This window comes from Peromyscus maniculatus, chromosome 9 (genome assembly GCF_049852395.1).
Source record: "Peromyscus maniculatus bairdii isolate BWxNUB_F1_BW_parent chromosome 9, HU_Pman_BW_mat_3.1, whole genome shotgun sequence".
NCBI lineage: Eukaryota > Metazoa > Chordata > Mammalia > Rodentia > Cricetidae > Peromyscus > Peromyscus maniculatus.
The window spans coordinates 35,561,122-35,583,670 of record NC_134860.1 but is presented as its reverse complement, the minus strand read 5'-3'; the positions used below and the strand labels follow the sequence as shown (position 1 = coordinate 35,583,670).

The 22,549-nt window shown below is 43.7% G+C and overlaps 1 protein-coding gene and 1 pseudogene across 3 annotated transcripts in view; one reads left to right on the top strand and one right to left on the bottom strand.

The window, feature by feature from the left end:
• Positions 1-16,732, bottom strand: part of LOC143267300 (disks large homolog 5-like) — a 48,196-nt gene extending 31,464 nt beyond the window's left edge. Inside the window, exons 1-7 of one of the 3 annotated variants that reach the window (XM_076544607.1) lie at positions 16,232-16,495; positions 14,468-14,553; positions 12,301-12,453; positions 12,027-12,189; positions 8,955-9,150; positions 7,693-7,806; positions 6,638-6,726 (exon numbers count right to left, since the gene is read on the bottom strand). The gene's annotated coding sequence lies outside the window, so the exon portion shown is untranslated. Of the gene's footprint in view, positions 1-6,637; positions 6,727-7,692; positions 7,807-8,954; positions 9,151-12,026; positions 12,190-12,300; positions 12,454-14,467; positions 14,554-16,231 lie in introns of all 3 variants that reach the window. The other 2 variants (XM_076544605.1, XM_076544606.1) reach the window with 2 other exon arrangements.
• Positions 16,270-22,446, top strand: LOC143267116 (DNA-directed RNA polymerase III subunit RPC1-like; annotated as a pseudogene).
• Positions 22,447-22,549: the final 103 nt, after the last annotated feature.

The window sequence follows — 22,549 nt, the reverse complement described above, 5'->3', positions numbered from 1 at the left end:
GAAGATTGCCAGCAGTCTACTATGGGGGTATTGTGGGAGCCCGTTCTTGGGTTCCTCATGGCTTTACCCAGCAGGTCCGAATAGAGGATGATCAGGACCACAGGCCTGAGTACAGGTGTCTGAGATGGTCTGCACTTGGCTGTGCTGGGGGAGGAGGTCTTTTGCTCCACCCCCTTGGTGTCTCTATAAAAACCCTGGGCCAGAGACAGTCGGGGCCCATTGGAATAGGTTCCAGGCCCTCTCGAGGCTAACCTTTATTTTATATCTGTTTATCTCCACAAGATTCTCCACTCTAAATCCTTCTATCTAATATTTCCTGCTGCTCGCACTCAAGAAAACTCTGGGGAACTGTGGGGGTGGTGGGTAAACGCCCCACAGGGTATCTTTGTGGATTTCTGTGGGCCTCTCTAGCACTTTGCTTCTTCCTATTCTCATGTGGTCTTTATTTACCATGGTCTCCTATTCCTTGTGGCTACCTGGAAAACAGGATCCCAAGAAAGACATGGGGATCGCTCAATGACGGAGAAATGGATGAGATCTACATGAACAGCCTGGACATGAGTGGGGGTAATAAAGGGTGAGGGTTGAGGGAAAGAGAACTTGGGGGAGTGGGAGATCCCAGCTGGATCAAGAACAGAGAGGGAGGTTGGAATTCCACAAAGGCCCTTTTTCTTTTATACTCTGATGGTCATGTAGTTTCTGTCTTTTATTCCTTTTATGTGGTGGAATAAATAGTGTGTTTTATGTATGTGGAACTATCCTTGCAGGACTGGGGTGAAGACCACTTGATCATGGTGGGTGATTATTCTTTGATGTGAACCTGAACTTGATTTGCAAGTATTCTATTGAGAATTTATGTGTATATGTTCATCAGCATAATTGTCTTGTAATTCTATGTACCTATTCATCTATCTATCCATTATCTATCTATCTATCTATCTATCTATCTATCTATCTATCTATCTATCTATCTATCTATCTATACATCCATTATCTATCTATCATTCAGCATAAGACAGCTTATGCTGGAGAGGATGTGGAGCAAGGGGAACTCTCCTCCACTGTTGGTGGGAATGCAAGCTTGTACAGCCACTTTGGAAATCAATATGGTGCTTTCTTAGAAAATTGGAAATCAATCTTCTCCAAGACCCAGCTATACCACTCTTGGCCATATTCCCAAGGAATGCTCAATCATATCACAAGGGCACACGCTCAGCTATGTTCATAGCAGCATTGTGTGTAATAGCCCAAACCTGGAAACAACCTAGATGCCCTTCAACAGAAGAATGGATAAATAAAATGTGGTACATATACACAATGGAGTACTACTCAGCAGAGAAAAACAATGACATGAGGAGGTTTGCAGGCAAATGGATGGATCTAGAAAATTACATCCTGAGTGAGGTAACCCAGACTCAGAAAGACTAACATGGTATGTACTCACTCATAGGTGGATAATAGATGTAAAACAAAGGATGACTAGACTGCTACTCACAACTCCAGAGAGTCTACCTAGAAAAGAGGACCCTATGAAAGATACAGGGATTGCCCAATGACAGAGAAATGGATGAGATCTATATGAGCAATCTGGTAGGGGGGGTTAATGAATGGCAAGAGTCAGGGGAAAGAGAGCTTAGGGGAGCGGGAGATCCAAGCTGGGTCAAGAACAGAGAGGGAGAACAAAAAAAAGAGACCATGATTAATGAAGACTCCATGGGAATAGGAAGAAGCAAAGTGCTAGAGAGAGGTCCCCAGAAATCCACAAAGATACCTCCACAATAGACTACTGGCAATGGTCGAGACAAAGCCCAAATTGACCAACTCTGGTGATTGGTTGGCCAGTCACTCTAACTGTCATGGTAGAACTCTCATTCCATGACTGATGGAAGCCAATGCAGAGATCCACGTCCAGACTCCAGGTGGAGCTCCTGGAGTTCAATTGGCGAGAGAGAGTAGGGATTGTTTGAGCAAGAATTGTTGAGACCATGATTGGAAAAAGAACATGGACAAATAGCCAAACTAGTGGCTACACATGAACTATGAACCAATAACTGAGGAGCCCCCAACTGGTTCAGGCCCTGTGGATAAGTGAGACAGTAGATTAACTTAAACTGTTTGAGAGGCTCCCAGGCAGTGGGACCGGGACCTGTCCTTAGTGCATGAGATGGCTTTTTGGAACCTTGGGCCTATGCTGGAACACGTTGCTCAACCTGGGTGAAGGGAGGAAGAGACTGGACCTGCATCAAATGGATCTACCAGGCTAAGCTGAATCACCAGGGGAGTCCTTTCCCTGGTTGAGATGGGAATGTGAAGTGGGCTGAGGGGAATGGGGGGGGGGGGACAGGGAGGACAGTGGAATCCGGGGCTGATATGTAAATTAAACTAAATTATAAAATAAAAAAAGAATGGCCTCTTAACTGTTGACTTAAAAGACTCTTCACTACACATCTATAAGAAAAGGATAGAGAAAAGTTTGCCTTCATGGTATGTACTTACAATAATTCTCAGCCTCTTATGAGATATCAATAGAAGATTCTCCCAAAAGGAATGTTAAATAGCCCTATCCTGTGCCAACAATTTGTTCAAAAACTGTTGGAAGTAATTCATGTACAGTTTCCACAATCTATAATATGCCATTATATGGACAATAAATTTTTCTTTGAAGAAATGAAAATACTGGTTGTATTTTCCCCTCAGTCAGTAAGTCTCATCACCACAGCAAAAAAGCCCACTTGTTTGATATGCAATAACAACAAACAATCATTGCAATAAATTATCCGGATTGATATATTAACAAACATTTGAAAGTATAAAACTTTCCTCTGCCTTGCTCATTTTCACGTATCATGTTATTCTACGACAACTTCTGATGGACTACAATTAACTTCATATTAATTATTAACCTTAATTTAATGCTAATGTTTAAATTTAAATAAATGGATTAACTTCTGAAGTTTACCCTTGATAATGGATGGACATAGTCCATGAAGCCAACCACCTCTTTGAGTTACACTAATTTTGCTTTAAAGAACACTATTTTACATAATAACTAATAACACGAAATAAGGTTCAACAATTATTTTAAACTTAATCTTATTTCCTAGGTAGTTTCTTTTATATATGACAGGGAAGTGGCACCCAGAATATTTCAAAAATCTAGGTGAGAAAATTAACCTTTCCTAGGAACAAATCCCATCATAGGTTATCCAACCCTAAGTGGTCAGGCCATAAATGTTATTATCAAATACAAATACACATGCTGTAAACTTAATTGTAATACAGAAAATGTTTATCAAGTATAATTATATAAAACCATGAGAGAAAATTTCTCTATGATTAATGTGCCTTCTGATCCATGTAGGTTCTATATTAAGATTCTAATTTGTATTGTTGCTATGTTGTTTTAAGTGGACAGATAAAGTTAACTAGGACTTCTATTCCTTGTCAGCATGACACACAGACACATCATCTGAATACCATAACCATTTATTTCTTGTTCCCCAAATTCTTATGTTAATATCATAATATAAAACACAGTGTAATTTTTTTAAAAATCCCATAAACTTTAAAAATTACAACACTTCAAAAGTCCAATATCTCTAAAAAACAAACAAAGCAAAAGTCTATTAGTTGGATCTGGTAAACAAAATTTTAAAAAAATTAGATATTTTCTTATTCCACAAGAGAAGAGCTGAAGCACAGAAATTTTCAGATGGGAAGAATACCAAAATCCATCTTATTAATTCAAATCCTACAGCCCAATGTCCAGCATCTGGTACTCATGTGATCTTCTGGAATCCAAATAGATGGGGCATTCCTCCCTCTCCAGCTATACCCTGTGCAACACATGCAGTGCAGCTTTTCTCAGGATTAGTCTGGTTCCACTCCACATCTGTGCTTCACCTCAGTAGATGTATCATGGTCCTGCCATCTGCAGTATTCTGTGACATTCTTTTCACCTCCTCTTCCACAGGGTTCCCTAAGTCCTGAGGGAAGGAATTTAAGTGTATATGTCCTGTTTAGGGTTGAGTGTTCAAGATCTCTTCCTCTCTGCATATGCTCTAGCTGAAAGTCTCTGTATTTGTTCCCATCTGCTAAAGGAGAAAGTTGTTCTGATGAGGGCTGACAAAGGTATTGTCTATGAGTACAGCAGAATATTGTTAGGAGTCATTTTTTTGCTAAGCTCCTTGAGCAGAACAGTAGTATTTGTTTTCCCCATGGACCCTAGCCTATCAGGACTTGTCCACCCATGCAGTCCTGGGTATGAGTTCCATCTCATGGAGTGGGCCTTAATCGAGTCAGATATTGGTTGGTTTCTTCCAAAAGCTTTGTTCCACTACAGCACCAGCATATCTTTGATGCGGTCACCATTGTAGCTAGGTTGGTGTTTACTTTTCTCTTTGAGAGTGAGCAGGGTAACTTCCAGTGCCAGGAAATCTAGTCCATATGTGGTGAGGGATCTGGGGAGACATAAGCTTGACTGATCCATGTTCAATGAGTCGTGTTGGTGTCATCTTCAAGAATAGCACCGTCCTATCAGTTTGGAGAGCAACCAATAGCCTTACAATACCTTGATTTGTCTCAGGTCCCACTGGACCCATTTGGCCAACCAATTGACTAAATGTAATCCATTGCCAGTATTGGAAGCTTCATTTAATGACAAGAGATATCCAGTTCACCTCACTCTGCCCTCTTCAACAATATTCTTGCTCCTCTGACCACCACTATCATCTTTTTTCTGCACAGGAGAGAGTATCCCATCAACACAGAGTCTTGGAATAGATCTCAGTATACTACAGGAGGCAGGAACACCTCCAACCACCCTGGATATCCAAAGTTGCTGGTCTACAACCAGGAGCAGCTATTTCTCATTTGACATTATTCTTCTGCCAAACTTAGAGAATAGACAAATTTTTATCCCTAAAAACATGATGTATCTCTAGTTCTAATAGTCTAGGGTCTCTTGAAATATATAATTGCATCACTCGGGGTTTACAGAGAATGGCTACAAACCAAATAGGAGAAAAACCATTCATGGCTATTCATGTCTAGGTAATGGCATCAAAGGGATGAAATGTCTACTCATCTAGTGCTCAAGAATGCTAGCTAGTTTAATATTTTCTCTTTCATGCAACCAGTAGGCATAAAATTCAGGTGGCTAAGAAGTGGTTCAGAGGATGACAGCACAGGCTGCTCAAGAGGTCTTGAGTTCAATTCCCAGAACCACAAGGTGACTTGCAGGCATCTGCAGTGGTGTCTGTAAGTCACTGTTGCTACTCTGTGGGTTCGGTCCTGGGTTTCTACACCAAAATGTGAGTTTTGCAACTCTGGGAAGGGTATCCTGACTACTTTGGAAGTCAGGCTACACCTTGAGCTGCTAAGACAGCTCTGACAGCTGGAGCTGTGATGAGACAGCTCAGCCCTGGAGGGCGAGGTATCCTGGATACCTGGAGCTGCGATGAGACAGCTCAGTATGGAAGGGAAATTATTCTGACTGCTCGGGAGATTCAGGCCTGGAACTGCTAGGACAGCTCAGCAGAGAAGGGTATCCTGGCTGTACAGGTCTGTGGGATGGTCTGTATGTCAAATTGTTCTGATTGGTCAATAAATAAAACACTGATTGGCCAGTTGCCAGGCAGGAAGTATAGGTGGGACTAATAGAGAGTAGAATTGAGAGAACAGGAAGGTGGAGGGAGACACTGCCAGCCACCACCATGACAAGCAGACTGTGAAGACACCAGTAAGCCATGAGCCAAGTGGCAAGGTATAGATTTATAGAAATGGATTAATTTAAGATGCAAGAATTAGATAGCTAGAAGCCTAAGCCATTAGGCCAAACAGTTTTAATAATATAAGCATCTGTGTGTTTATTTTATAAGTGGGCTGTCAGACTTTGGGGGTTTGGCAGGACCTGGAGAGAAAACTCTCTGGCTACAAAGGTCTCCAGAAACTTCTCTATTTGGGTAAGGGGGATATGGTCCAACTGGTATAGCACACAAGAATAGAAGGACAAATCCAAGTGCACAGTCAAGACCAGCTGCATCTGTGAAACACTGTGTCCCACCAGTCTGGGAAGGCCGTACCTCTGCTGTGCCTTATTGTTGTTGCCATATTTATCTCTGGTTTTCTTGATCTTCTCAGTTACCCTTTTAATCAATGTTTTCATTTCATGAAAAGATTATACAACACACATCAACTGTATGATTCTCAATGATTTGGACAGCATCATTCCACAACCTCCAACAATGGACACAGTGTAACATATCTTAGCAACTACTAAATACACAGCATCAAGGCAGACATGTAAATATTGGTTCTCTTCCACAGTGCTTGTAAGGAGCCGGCCACTCTAGGGAAACTGACCCTCTACTTAAAATGTAGCTAGCTCTCATTACACAACCTTTTCCCATGAGTGATCTTCAACCATATCTCAGCCACAAGACTGTGGGAAGGAGGTCAGCATAACTCTAGGGACTTTATGAGGCTTAGGTAGGAGTGGTTGTCTGTACTTTACCCTGAAGCACCACCCCTAGTGAGGCAGTAGGAAACTGCAAGGTACCTGCCCCTGCCAGGGTGAGGCCCAGACAGAGACCCCTTAAGACCTGGGAGAAGTAAATGCTTGCTCCCTCTTTGATACCTCATGGTCTTGGATGCTGATGCTGTGGATCAATGCTCTCAGAGCTCTCCTGAGAACCGAACTGGACCATGACCCAACTCTCCTGGATTCTGCAAAAAAAAACCTCAATTATTATTTTTGTCAGTTAAACCCTGAATAAATTCCTTTGACTTTCAAATAGACCCCATGGAATTATCCCATTATCTGGCCCCCCTTTCCCATTAGCCACACATTTCCACACTCACATGCCTCCACTGTGAAGGCTTCTTTGGAAGCATTATCAATCACTGTGAACATCACTGTTTCTGTCCTATGGTTACAGCTTCTCAGAGTGCCTTGGCCTAGTCAACTCTTCCTTTTTTGTTTTGTTTGAGACAGGGTTTCTCTATGTGATAGCTCTGGTTGTCCTGGAACTCACTTTGTAAAGTAGGCGGGTGCCTCTACCACCCACTGCTGGGACTTAAGTTGTGTACCACCATACCTAGCTCAACTCTTTCTTTACATTGAGAAGATATGAGACATGAAGGGTAATGCTGCAGTTCAGACATCTTTCTAGATAGAAATGATTTCATTTAAGAAAGAGCTTTATTAAAGTAAGAATTAAAGTCTCAGATAGGGCTGGAGAGATGGCTCAGCAGGTAAAAACACTGGTTCTACGTCCAGAAGATCCAGGTTTAATTCCCAGCACCCACAAATTCAAAAACAAAACATAAACCAAGGTAACCCTCAAGGCACACAATGTTGAAGGCCCTCAGGAGGAATGGGAAGACAATGCAATGGGTTTCTGATCTGTGATGGAAAATGCTGCAATCTGAGACACATGGCAGTCACTAGTGACAGATGTTCAGAATGGCTGCAGAAGGAATATGAGAGTGGACATGGACTGGTGACAGGGCTCACACAGTCCAGCTCTCTAGGTTCTTCCTCCTAATAGGAAGACAAGACATTAATTCTTCATGCTGGCTAGTGAGATACTGCCCAGAACACAATAAAAACCACATTAAGACCATGGCTTACAAAATGCAGTGGGAGGCACTTGACAGACCACATTCGCACCACCACAGGGCAGAGCCTACCTGCAGGAAGCTGTCTTGGCAGCAGAGGAACTCGTTCTTCTTCATGATGGCCTCAGTGGTCAAGGTGAGCTCGTTCTTACTGAGAGCAGGTTTGCTCTGACATGGAAACACTGCCTGAGTACAGAAAGGACATGGGTTACATATGCCTGGTGAGGGGGAGGGAGAGCACTAGGCAGAGGAATTTACCAAACATAAAAATACTCAGTGAGATTTTAGCAACCTGTGGCTCTCTCTGCTAACAAACTCTAGACTCCACTTTTCATCTGAAAATGAAAACCAGATAAGATGATACTCTGCCTTTTGTTTGTTTGTCTGAGACAGTCTTGGGTAGCTCAGTCTAGCCTCAAGCTCACTATGGAGTGAAGCTGGCCTTTAACTCATGATCATCTTCCCTTCAAGCCACAGGACTACAGGCATGCACTATCACCCCACTCAGCAATCCCCACCTTATTTAAAGAGTTCCACTCTAATTCATGAGTATGGATCTTTTACTTCCCAATTCAACTCCAGCCCAGATTTGTATTAAAAAGGAACAATGCTGTAGCCAGGTCTTGTGGCCCATTCTGTAATCTCAGCTACTTGAAAGCTTGCCTGGCTGCAGAACATATTCAAGGCCAGTTTGGGCAGCTGAGTAAGACCTTGCCTGAAAATAAAAAGTAAAAGAATAACAAAGGATCAAGGTGTTGTTCATAACAGAGCCCTTGTCCAGCATTCCCTAGGTCCAGGCCTCAACTTCTGCACTACAAAAACCATTCAGCCAACTAAACATCTCCAGATGGGAAGTGTGTCAACACTCCTCAAGCTCATGGGGTTTACTCAAAGTTTTAGTGCTTTCTGACCCATTCTCAACTGGTGGCTTCCAACTACTAGAAACAACTGAAAAACCAGCTCAGTGGAACCACTTCCTGCTGCTAGAAGATCTGGGTCATAAGGCACTAGACTGAAATCCAGATGACTCTTGTCCAATTACTATTCAAAAAGATTGGTTCCAAATCACATTCCTGGCTACAGTATATGAAATGAGCCTTCTGTCCAATACCCTTTCTTTACAAAGCTTGTCTCTAGTCCACTCCAGCAGAAGAGAGGAGCCAGAGCCTCTTCCATTAGCATCTGATATGGACTAGCAATAGGCTCAGGAATGAAAACAGAATAACTAATAGCAGCAAGGTACCAATCTAGTACTGAGGCAGAGATGATTAAGTGGGAAGTGTGGTACTACAAACAGTATCTACACCAATGACAGAGCCCCTAGAAGACTGTACCCGCTAAGAGAGTGATGTATCTCAATTTGATGTTGTCCAGAACCCTTTTAAACTCCAGAGGCTCATCTTTGCCCTCCATGGCAGCAGGATCTAAGCCATCTCCTCCGTAGATGAACTGGATGATGTCACCAGTGGAGCTCCGCACTGTCAGATCATACTGGGAGCAGAGGTCTTCCAGGGATTTGACCAGCCTTCTCTACAGGAAGAGAAGGAGACTCAGCTGCCTGGGGAAGACTGCTTCATAGCACACAATTAGACTTGCCATTCAATTTCACGGTTACAGGTCATTTGTTTACTTGTTTGTTTGTTTTCATGGTGCTAGAGATGAACCCAGGGCCTTGTGTGTGCTAGGTAAGCACTCTGTCACCAAGCCACATCCCCAGCACGAGGTTACACTGAAATCACATCAACAGCACTTTATTAGACATCCCTGAAGAGTCCCTCCTTTGCCTGAGAACAGCAGGGCCACCAGTGCCTCACTAGCCTGTGCAATGAGAGGCAGCTCATGCTCCAACCTCCCGTGTTACATGTGTCAAGTCTCCCTGCAACAGAAACCTCACCAGCCCCAAGAACTCTGCACACTGCTTTCCTGGGCTTCTTAGTCTTCCCACCCAGCTCCCTATGGTGCAAACTGGTTTTCATGCAAATTCAAGACAGGGCCCATGCAGACTTCAGTGCAGAGAATCAGATGTAAGCCCTCTTTGGGGACAGAGGACAAAGAAGCAGGGCTACAGACTATAGGAATCAAGGGCAGCAGCCATTTCTCAACTATGCTTGGGAAAACCTTCCTCCACCAGCCAGCAGTGTGACTCTGGCCTAGAGAATGAGAGACACCTTAGAAAACAAACTTGTTTTTCCAGAAACCACTGCTTCTAGGTTATCCTGGTGGTCTTGGAAATTCATACTGTACTTGTGAACATCCTAAGTCACAGCTCCTCACACCACGAGTGGAAAAGACATTCACAGTTCCTTTTGACAAATGTAGCACATCTCAAAACCAAAGGGCAATTCCCAGCAGATGTCCACAGCATCAGGGGATAACAAACAAGTACAGACGAGACATTGTCTGCACAAGGGACTCTGGCCGCTATCTTACCCTCTTCACCTTTATCTGGCTCACTGGCTCATCAAATCCTCACTTCCACAGAGGGACAGACAGGACACAAAGCTGTATCAAGCATGTGACCCAACAATGTGGCCTGTCACTTTTAACTAGTGTCATAAACAGTCAAGAACATGAACAATTTTGGGGGGCTAGCTTATCAGTTAATGCACTAGTCTAGCATTAGGGAGGAATTAGCCTGAGTCAATCCCCAGCAACAGAAACACACATAGATTGTCTTTTCTTGCAACACATAGAGCTACTGATGCATCAGGGAATGGAAATGATCATGGGGTCTGGAAAGAAATCCTCTGCTGTAACCTTTAGAGAAACACAGAGGGTCAAGTTTTATAGTCGTTTGTAAGTGCAGCAAAGAACCCTCTCACTCAGCCTTGTCACCCTGAAGCTATAATTCCTGGGAGCCATGGAAAGGATGAATGATGAGACCTGACCAGTGGCATGGTAAGAGTCAGAGACCTCTCAGTAACTAGGAGGCAGTTATCACCCCCACGCCCCAGTCATGCTAGGAAATAGCTAAGGGAGGCTGAATGAGAAGTCCAGGCCACAAGATCAGCATCCCCCTCTAGAGGACTTAGACACTTGGGACTCTGACCTCATCTCTACCTGTAAGACTACACAGGATAATCTGAGCTCTGGTATTATTTTGTTTCTTTAGTTCCAGAACACCAACATGTCTAAATGTCCTCTCATGCTGTCTCTACCTGACAGCGATATGGTAGAGCTGGTGAGATGGCTCATTGGTTTGGTAAAAGCACTTGCCAGCAGGTTTGAGGACCTAAGCTCCATCACTGGAACTCACTGTCTCAACAACTGACTCTTGAAATTTGTCCTGTGATCTCCACATGCACACTTGTGTAAATGTGCACTCACACTCAAGCATGTATGCACACACATACACTAAAAATAAGAACAGAATACAAAGACAGTAACTGAAGTACTTTATCCATCACCCCTTTAAACACTTAAAAAGCTGAGACCGGCATAGTGGCACAGGCCTTTAATCCCAGAGGATTCGGAGGCAGAGGCAGGCAGAGCTCTGTGAGTTCGAGGCCACCATGGACTACATAGTAATTTCCAGGACAGACAGCTACATAGTGAAACCTTCTCTTAAAAAAAAACCCACTTAAAAATAAACTTATTGAATATAGCTATTTTATAAGAATTGTCAAAAAAAAAAAAAAAAAAAGAATGGTCTCCTTAGAGTCAGTGAGATCCCATGGTGTGTGGAGCAGGGTGTAGGTCAGTGATCCAGTGTTTACATGCCTGGCACACATGGTCCCAGGCTGGATCTCCACCTCCGGAACAAAGAAACAAATGAAAACCCAACAACCACCAGCTATAACTATGACTGCACCAGTGTAGATGTTACAGAGGTTGTGTGTTTAACAAAGTGGAATGAGTTGGAGAGATGGCTCAGCAGTTAAGATCACTGGCTGTTCTTCTGGAGGTCCTGAGTTCAATTCCCAGGAACCACAGTAAGGCTCACAACTGTCTATAATGGGATCCGATGCCCCCTTCTGGCATGCAGATGTATATGCAGACAGAGGACTATTTTTAAAACCATAAAAACAATGGAATGAGATATTTTCACAAAGCTGTGTGAGTTTCTGGGGACTTGCCTCTATATGTAGCATGAACTATCAAAATGGAAACACTGGATTGGAAACAAAGAACTGGGCAGCTGAATGGTATTTACCTTCTCAGGAAAACTTAGAATTTTGGCCACATGAACTGGCACAGCTACTTCATCAATCCGGAGGTTGGGGTCAGGTGAGATGACTGTTCCGCCAGAGAAATCCACCCTCTTCCCTGACAGATTACCTCTAAATCAATCTAAATAAATCAAAACCACCAAGGGTTCCATGATATGCCCTGTGCTGTTTCTGGGGATCTGAACAGCCATATACTCCCTCAGTAGGTAACAATGGTAGATCTTGTCAGGAACCTACCCTGCTTCCCCTTCAGGCACTGAACAAAGCCTCAAGTCCACTTCTTGGGGGCCATGTTGAGGGGGATGTCAGAGAGCTCACTGTTGATGTAGAGGGCACACTGCAGCTGCAGGAAATCCCAGTCCTCCATGATCATCTGCGTCTTGGCTCCTGAGATCCAGTGCTATGAGTACAGAAAGATCAGAAACAAACCTGCTCTCTGAGTTTTCCTGCATTCTAGTGGGCTAACATCTCTAGATGCATGTGAATGCACAAGTTAACAGGAGACACTGACCTTTTTAATAGCATCATTTAGGATCTCACCCAAAAGTCGGGTGAGAATCAAATCAGAGGGCTTTCCAGCTTCTGGGTTCATCAGAAGTAAAGGGACATCTTCAGCTGGGATGCGCTTCAACAAATTCAGAACAACTAAGGTATTCAAGTTCTCCTATAGGAAGTAGGAAGGAAGGGAGACAGGAGGTTAGTTTCCTCAGGGTTGGTAAAGTTATCTGTTGTGTCATGTGTTGGGTCCACACTGTCCTTGGAAGAAACAGGTGCACTCTAGGATAAATTTTAGCTTTTGCTGCTGCAGGGGAGTCAGCCTCTGTCCAACTGACTCACCATAGCTTTGCAAAGGGCTTTTTTATGGAGTACAATTCACACCTTTAGCAAGTCAATTTCTGCATACCAAAACCTCTTATCTGAAGCTCCCCAAAGAGACAAATGCCATAGCAATTCCCAGACACAGGACATCTCAGTTTGCTGAGTCCTCCCACAACCAAGCTCTGCATAGGCTTCAAAACTTTAGGAAACTCTCAGATAAGATTTACATACTTCAAACAGAAGGTACTGGACACAAAAGGTAACAGTCACAAAAGGCAGATCAAAGCCAGGTGCCAACACTTTGGAATCAAACCAGCTGCAGAACTCTGCATACAGTTATCTATCCTTCCCTATGTTTGCTTTTCTGAAGACAGAATCCCATGCAGCCTCAAACTTGTTATGTGCTGGAGACTTGCCTAGGGCAAGCTGGCCAGTGAACCCTAGGGTTCTTCAAGTCTCCACTTTTCCAGAGTTGGGATTATAAACATACACCACCATGCTGGCTCCTTGACCACATGTGGGTTCCGGATAGTCAACTGAAATCCTTTTGCAAGCACCTAACTACTGAGTTTGTTTTCTTTTTATTACAATCAATTTTTTCTTAATAAGTCTATGTTACCTTTGAATTAAGTTGATTAGTGTAAGTGTTATGTTGTGGAGGAGGGGAAGGGCTCACAACACTCCACCCTAGCTAAGGAGCCATTGCTAGTTTATGGCTTTTAGGGAGGGGAGAGGCTCCTGGTGGGTTAACTGTGTTCTAGCAGATGACCCCATACCCTTAAGAGATGAGCAGCATAAATTTGACTTGGTGGGTTATTTAAAAGATAGGGAACATGAAGTTGGGAAGAGATAGGCAGTGGATCTGAGGAGATTTAGGGGAAAAGTGGGGTGTAAACATGATGAAAATATATTGTATGCATGTATGAAATTCTTAAAGAGTGACAAATATATTATATTATATTTAAATATGAATTACTAACTTATTAAGAATTCTGCAAATTACTAGAGATCTAAAAATCCCAAGAATGGAGCTGGGCAAGTGTCACACATCTTTAATCCCTGCTTTTCAAGGCACAGGCAGGCCACGCTGGTCTACATAGTAATCTCCAGGTGAGGCAGGACTAAATAGAGCAATGGTTCTCAACCTTCTTGATGCTGAGACCCTTTAATACTGTTCCTCATGTTGTGGTGAACCCCCAAGCATTAAATTATTTTTGTTGTGACTTCATAATTGTAGTTATGCTACTGCTATGAATTGTACTATAAATATCTGTGTTTTCTGATGGTCTCAGGTGACGCCTGTGAAAGGTTTGTTCGACCCCTAGGGGTCAAGACTCACAATCTGAGAACCACTGACATAGAAAGACTCAGGCTCAAAAAACAAACAAACAAACAAATAAAAATGGTCATTATGTGTCATGGTTTCTACTTACTAAATTTTCTGGGGATTTTATTAACTGAATATTAAGTTTCAATAATGAAATGTTATACTTAAGTTGACTTTAACAAACATTTTCTCTGGGGATCTAGGAGAGAAACAAAGTTAGAAAAAAGCATCTGAATAGCTCCTGCCCTTAGGACCCTGGAGCATGGAAGGCATCTGTGGTGCAGCAGGGATGACACAAACCAGGGGGAGGGGTAGAGGCCCTCACCAAACACCTTCCTTAGGACCCGCCTTCCTGCCATGAACAGCTCCCTACCATCTGAGAAAATAAGGTAGGAAATATTAAAGGGCATTGGGAAATGTAGGAAGAGAACAGAGGCCAGACCACAGTTGAGGATCTGTCAGAGCTGTACAAGACTCTGGCATGCCAGGAAACTGAAAGGCCAAAGGACTGCAAAGTCTATAAACCACTTACTAGCAAGAGCAGTTCTCCCAGAGTGACACAATAGCCTGCCCAGGGGCACTGAGAACAGGTACAGGCTTTCTCCCTTTCGTTATTTTCTAAAAAACAAACAAACAAAAAATAAATAAATAAATAAAAACACCCAACCAACCAACCAAGAGACAAAAACACAAACAATTTACAAGGCCAAATATATAATCTAGAGATACCATGCCACTTTGCATAAAGGAGTTAACATGTTCATAATTTAGTGTCTGTGAGTGCTGGGGGGTTGGAATCAATGTCCCATGGAGTGATGACTTCATAAAAGATGTAGAGAATCAAAATGACATAGAATGGTGTTGTCTGAGGGCCCAATGGGGTCACCACAGAAAGCTTCTCCACAAAACTGACCTTCCAGCTGAATTCCAAGTAGGAAAGGGGCTCTCACATAAGGCAATTAGAAGAATGAACACTGGAACAGAAGACAGATCCCTGGGCCCACACACTCTGGGCATCGTCAAGCAACCACATGCAAGCAGCACAATGGGGCACAGACAGCTAGCTAAGGGTACAGGATGGCTCTAGTAAGGCCCGCGGGTGGAGGGGGCAAGACTTGGGAATCAGGAGAGTGTTAAGTGTCAGTGTAATAGAGAGCGACTGGAAGATCCAAGTGACATAGATCTAGTTTTCTTTTCAAATGAAGGGTCTTGCTATGTGGCTCTGACTAGCCTCAAACTTATGATCCTCCTGCCTTGGCCTGAGTGCTGGGATTATGGGCCTGTGCCATCACAATTGACCTCATCTGCATTCTAACAGTATCCTGGGGCTGCTGTGAGAGAAAGTATTTTAAGTGTATAGGGTGGGTGTAAAGTACTGGGAGGAGTGGATTCTTAGAACAGCTGGAGGTCACCCAGGTCAGACATCTGTTCTAGTGAATGTCAACCACACACATAATAATGTCCATCTCATTTCTCCTTTTTCGATTTTACACACTAAGCCTTTTTGAATCCTCTTCTCTCCATGTTCCTACACCCATCCTCAGGCCCCCACCCCCAGTTCAGGCCATCATCATTTCCAGTCTGGATTCCTGCCATGACCTCCCAGAAGGAGGAATCTTACTCAAACTCTGTCCTGGTCAAACACTTCAAAAGTCTGACACTCCTTGCAAGTCTCACACAGTGTAAGTCCCCTGCTTCACTTCTATCAGCCCACCCTGTCCCTCCAATACGCTTTTAGAAAAAGGCCTGGTGTGTGGTGAGCCCGGACTTATTATTATGTGTGCTCCCAATATCCTCTCTGCTTGTGGTTGCATTTGCCGCGACCATGGCTGATTTGAATACTCTCCACTAGACCAAGCAGCAAATGTTGCATTCATGCAGAATCTTTAGGGCCAAACACTGGCCTCAGGACTCTCTTGTATTCTTGGAAAATAAACGGATCCGTGGGGTGAGGGAAGGAACCCTGAAAAATCATGGGGAAGGTCTACCATTTAATAATTAAGCTCTGAGCCAGAGGGTCTAGAACAGCAGCTTGGATCTCAGCCTGCCACCTAGCCGCTGTGAACCCACTTTCTGGCTGACAACCTCGGGTCAGCACACACTGTGTCCTCGTGCCAGGGAAAAGTTCCTGAGAGGAGTCAGTGCAGGGCTTCGGGAGGTGGCATCTTGGCTCAGGACCTCCGTTCTGACACTGCTCGGTCCATTCCACTTTCTCTGCTGCACTTCGGGGACCCGGTAAGATCTGAAATCCCATCCTGGAACTTCTCTCTCCGCTCCCTTCACAACTGTCCCTCACCTGGAACCCTCTGGGACCCGGGACCTCAGCCTCCGCCAATGGCCGCGTCTTCCGTTTTCTTAGCTACATCCGTCTCCCAGAACCGCTCTTTCACCATGATGCTGGCTGCTGGGCGCCCTTCTCAGGCCTCCGACTACAGAAACCACTGTGGCTGCTGCTTCCCGGGCGCTTCTGGATTTAGGGCTCAGAGAGCAGCCGCTGTCCCTCGGCCACCGTAGAGCACCGCCCCACGTGCCGCTTCCTCTTCTGCCACGGGGTCTGTCCAGAGAGGCTTCTCACGTGCTGCTTTGCGCCCTCTCGCTACACTGCCGCCTAGCGGCTCCTGCATGAAATGCACCTAGGCCCTGCTGCTTTAAAAAAAAAAATCCTCGTTTTGGTGGGCTTCTCAAAATGACAGTGAAGTACCGCACTTTCTCTATCTCAAGGACAGAAATAAATAAATAACAACAATGAAAAAAATCAATATTTTTTGAATAAAGAGCATTAGAAACCAAAATCAACCTGCCAAAGGAAAAAAAAAGACTGTTACATCACTAAATCTCTTACTGAAAATTCTAAGACTAAATTCTTTAATGCCAAATTCAGTCAAAACACATTCAAACTCAGAAACTCAGGCAAATTACCCACCAGTTTCTCAAAATACATGTCTGCCCCCACCCAAATCAAACAAAAGCTCAGTCCTCCATGATTTATAGAGAGGCACTTAAAGAAATGAAGAGCCTCTGTGATGTTATGACCAAAGACACATTCTAGAGCCAAACCCCTGGCAGGGCACACAAACAGCCAACTCGGAGGGCTTAGCTCACCTTTGGAGCCACACAGGGCCATGTGAGGGCGCTGTTGCTCTGGTCCAGCTCTGAGAGGCAGGCACTGTCAGGGAGATTCTGGATCACTGACTGCTCCTTCAGGATCATGGCCTGGGGGGAGGGACAGAGGAGGGGAGAACATGTAGTCTGTGGGGAGCCAGGCTCTGACTCTGCAGACCACAATCCTTCAATTCTACATTTATAGAAAATTCCAGAACATTTCATCAGGGTGTCTGATTTCCAATCAATGAAGTTTCCTGAGCTAAGACATCAAAAATCCCAAGCTGCACAAAGGCCTTTCTTCTCTTGTTCTTAGTTCTGAGACTGCAGCTCTACCCATTAGTCTTCTTTCTGCTCTCTCTTCAAGCTGACTGTAGGTTGGGGCACAGTCCTCTGAACCACCTTTCCCCTAACCCCATGCAGTACATAGTCACTCCTAGAGTACACACACAGCTGGTGATAAATAGGCTGAGAATGGCATGAACTAGGTTACCAGCCAATTCTTCAGCCCTATTTTTGAGCCTCTTAATAGGAACATAATGGTTGTAGCATCTTAAGCATTCTGTGTTGAATGTAGGTGGTGGTACAGGGCACCTGGGGGTGTCCAGAGCTGCCATCCATATCAATGAGCAGAGTCAGAAGGAGACATTCAAGCTTCTAGTAAAGGTGACAACCTGCAGGCAGTCATGGCCACCAATGGTGTAAAAGGCAACCAGATCACATCCAGTAACACCTATGAGGTACCATTGCATCTGGACCCTCAGCCAATACCCAGCAGTTTCCTGACCCTGGGATTTTCTTCCCCAATAATTACACAACAATCTACTTTGATAATAGAGCAGTGTTTGCTTTGTGCTTGTCAAAAGGGAAAAAGTAGGAGTGAAGTAGCTCCCAGAAGGGACTGCCTCCACTCACTCCTAGCTCTCCCTAGGTGGAGAAAACTCTGGGCATTGAAGGCTGCCCAGACAACCATAATCAACAAGATCCAGCCCAAGATGTCAACAATGGCATGAGCATCGACTTGAGGCTCATGATGCTGCTCTCCAACCTGATGACCTACAAGGTGTGAGAGAAAGGATGCTCCAGGTTGTCAGGGGCTGTGAAACCCACTGTCTGTCAAACAACCAGAGAGTTTATACAGCATAGAAAGCACACTTCTGTGAGGACTGACCTGGACAGGAAGTAGGTGTCACCACCAAAGGCCATTTGTGCTAATGGGATCGGGTGTTTCAGTAAATTCTCCATGTAAGAATTTCAAGACAACCAATCATTGGAGGTGAAAAGCTTGAATATGGCTTTTGTCCATGTCCTGAGTCTTATTCTACAGCAAAACTGACAATTAACAACACTAGGATGCCCAGGGAACTTGGGTGATGGTTCCCTAACCCCTTCCTAGTGCTGCTTCTGTAGCCATTTCCAGAGAGTAGGGCTACAGGCTCGGTGGTAGAGTGCCTGCCTAGCATGCATGAGACCTGTGATTGATCTCCAGCACACACACACACACACACACACACACACACACACACACAATGTAAATCACCTTGTTCTCAGGTGGGAGTATAAGGAGGAAGCTGCTATGCTTGTTTGCCTCCTCTCTATACAGTAGTGCATTGTGTTTCCATGACCCTTTCCTGATAAGCCTGTCCTGCAGTAGAAGACATTATGGAACAAGAGATGTAGCTCAGATATAGAACAAGGTCAAGGTAAATATCCCTGAGTCCCTGGACTCAATTCAGCACCAAAGAATAAATTACACCAGGTGGGGCCATGCCAGCCCTGAAGGAGAGGGTGTCTGGAAGTATGTCTACTTCTGCTTTGAATTTTTTTAAAGGTTATGGTATTTCACTGGATCTGCAATACAAGTTTATATCTATTTGTTGTATGTACATGTAGGTGCATAATCATGTGGATGCCCCTCTGTTTATGTGGAGGTCAGAGGTCAACCTTGGGCCCTCTTCCTCATGACCCATTGATTTTGTTTACTCAAGTGCATTTATTAGCAAATATTAATTATGCATAATGTAGTTGGAGTTTTTTCCAGTCCCACCCTGCCTGCAGCCACTCAGACACAAGTAAACACACAGAGACTTATATTACTTCTAAAGTGTATGGCTGTGGCAGGTTTCTTGCCATCAAGTTCTTACATCTTAAATTAACCTATTTCTATTAATCTCAATTGCCATATGATTTATGGCTTACCAATACTTTACTGCTGTGGGTGATTGATTGATATGTAAAACACTGATTGGCCAGTAGCCAGGCAGGAAGTATAGGTGGGACTAGCAGAGAAGAGAATTGGAAGAACAGGAAGGCAGAGAGGGGTAGATACCAGCTTGGCATCCAGGGAGCAGGTAAAGCCACTGAACATGTGGCGACATATAGATTAAGAGAAATGTGTTTAGTATAAGAGTAAGAGCTAGACAATGGTAGGCCTGAGCTAATGGCCGAGCAGATTAAATAATATAAGCATCTGTATGTTTATTTTATAAGTGGGCTAAGGGACTGCCTGGGCTTGTCAGGACCCAGAGAGAAAAACTCTAGCTACAAATGGCACCCAATGGCTTGAGTTTCCACTTTAAACCTGAAAATATTTAATAAGCAATCCTAAATAGAGCCAAAACCAGGTTCCTGCTTCATGTCTCATACAGGTAGCTAGCCGCAACATGCAGGTTTGAGCTACTATGGCAGGTTCCTGGTGTGTGCATTTAACCAACAGTATGGAGGGATTGAGGCATCCACAAGTGGCACATTATGCTGCGTGGTGGATTTAGTCTTTCCTAGTACAAAAAAAAAGAGGTTTCTGGGCTACACAATGCTTTGATAAAAGCATAGACCCACTATTTCTTCAAATTGATGGCTCCCAGAGCTGGCGGAAAACATACCACCGCCATGTTGGTAAGCTGAGGTGGGAGGAGCCAGCAGCCACAGCAGTCGATTTGGTCTTACAATTGCTGCAGTCTAAAACAATAGATTCACAATAAGACAGATTCAAATGGAATAAACCTCTAAACGGATTATAATATGTGTAAAAATGTTTGTAGGCTTGGAAGAAAAAAGAAAGGAATATAGACAGTTATATTAAAGAAATAAAAAGTCTTAAAAATCAAGTCTTTAAAGAGACAGTAAAGGTAATATAGAATATAAGCCATGTAAAGATGGATATCACACAGAGAATCTGAATTATGTTGTCTTGGATATTCGTAACTGAAGGAAAACATTTGATTGTAAAAGCTGTGAGTTAAGCCAAAATGTTCACTTTAAAGGTACCTGCTCCTGGCTGCACCGATTTACTTCAGAGAGGAGGATGGGCATCAAAGGCACTCCATATGTACTTTATCCTCAACTTGGCAAAAATAGTCATTTGGGCAAGAAACTGTTCTTGCCTGGACTGTTTGATCAACTGAACATGCAGGACCCATGGGAAGGTGACCACTGAACTTTGCTTCACAAAATGGTCCTTTAGGTTCCTGCTTCACAGAGGTCCTTTAGGTTCCTGCTTCACAGAGGAAACTGCCAGAACATTCTACAGGACACAGAAAAAAAGGACTAAGCGACTCTAGCCCTGTGGGCTGAAGACAGATTCCCCAACTTTACAAGAAAACTTCGGATGACCATCCAGGCTGCCAGCTGTCTCTGTCTACGCTGCAAGACTCCCAAAAGTTGCTTGCATCCTTCTCCCATTTCTCAGGTAATATTATATCCTTCTTAGGTCTTTGATGTAGTTGAAGTCTAGTTATAATTTCCTCAGTTATGATAAAAGATAAGTTAGATATAAAACCTTAGACTCACAAATATAAGATAGATAGGATAACTTCTTTAATATTGTAACTGTAATTCTTGCTTGATAATTGTTTTTTATCTATAATTTTACTATTTAAAGTTAAAACCTTCCTTTTTTTTAAAAAAAGGAAAAGGTGAAGTGCTGTGGATAATTGATTGATTGATAAATAAAACACTGATTGGCCAGTAGCCAAGCAGGAAGTACAGGCGGGACTAGCAGAGAAGAGAATTGAAAGAACAGGAAGGCAGAGAGGGGGAGATACCAGCTTGCTATCCAGGGAGCCTCATGTAGAGGCTGCAGGTAAAGCCATGGAATATGTAGACATATAGATTAAGAGAAATTGGCTTAGTATAAGAGTAAGAGCTAGACAATGGTAGGCCTCAGCTAATGGCTGAGCAGTTCAAATAATATAAGCGTCTGTATGTTTATTGTATAAGTGGGCTAAGGGACTGCTGGGGCTTGTCAGAACCCAGAGAGAAAAACTCTAGCTACACTTTGCATCTTGTTTCTCATGGCAGCAGCAGCTGGCAGTATCTCCTGACTCAGCGTTCCACTCCCTAGAATTCTCCTCTCTGCTTATCCTGCCTATACTATACTTCCTGCCTGGCTACTGGCCAATCAGCGTTTTATTTATCAGTCAATTGAAGCAACACATTCACAGCATGCAGAAAGACATCCCCAGTAATTCCCCTTTTCTTTTTTCAAACAGGAAGGTTTTGACTTTAACATAGTAAAATTACATATAACAAAACAATTATCAAGCAAGTTACAGCATAACATGCATTTGATTATGATCCTTTTATGTATGTATATCCTGACACACTTTGGTCATATTCACCTCCTGTTACCCTCTCTTGTGCACTTCCCACGCCCCCTTATACCCTTCCTCTTCCTCCTAGTCCTTCTATTTTGATGCCTACTTTTAACAACCCAATGAATGTCTTTAGGGCTGCTTACAAGGGCAGATGTTAGGGACAGGTTCTTTACTGACCCACGGGCAACTCACCAGTTTTTACACTATTAGAGAATATGTCTGTCCCCACCCCACCCCAAATAATCACCACCTGGCTATAAATCCTCAGGGGAGGCTTCATGAAGTCCTCCCTCACATGATAAGATGTGACAGCAGCGGTCCTGTATGAGTCTGTTGTATGTTTGGCTTGTTTCCTTGACTAGAATAAGCTAAATTGTTTCTAGTGTTAGCTTAATGCTCATAGGAAAGGAGAAGCAACCCCCTTTTTAAAACTCAGATTCCTAATTCTGTGTGGCACAGCATCCAGGTACAATTGACAAGTGACAGGCTCCTTGCCCTTGGGATCATCAAGCCCCAATGGCTATGAAGCTGCACTAAAAACCACCTGCTTTTAGTGGTACCATGAATAGCTGCTTGGCTGTTCCTATTGGTTCTGGTATTGGGATAATGTCTTCTACTTTGGTTTTGAACTTCCTGAAGTGGCTTGAGACTCATCTGACCATCTTCCCTTCCACAGGGTGAACACCTGGTTATTACCAAATTTGGCTTGGCCAACATGAAGGAGAGTGTATTGATGCTGGCCTCCTTTGAGAAGACAACTGACCATCTCTTTGATACTGCCTACTTTGTACAAGAAAGACCCAGTATACAGTAGGTTTGCAGTGTAGGTGGCCTATGTCCTACAGAATGAAGGGATCATTTGTCTCCAGAGTCTAACTAAGGCACCCTGCTCCCCTCTCCCCATTCTGTGAGCTCCT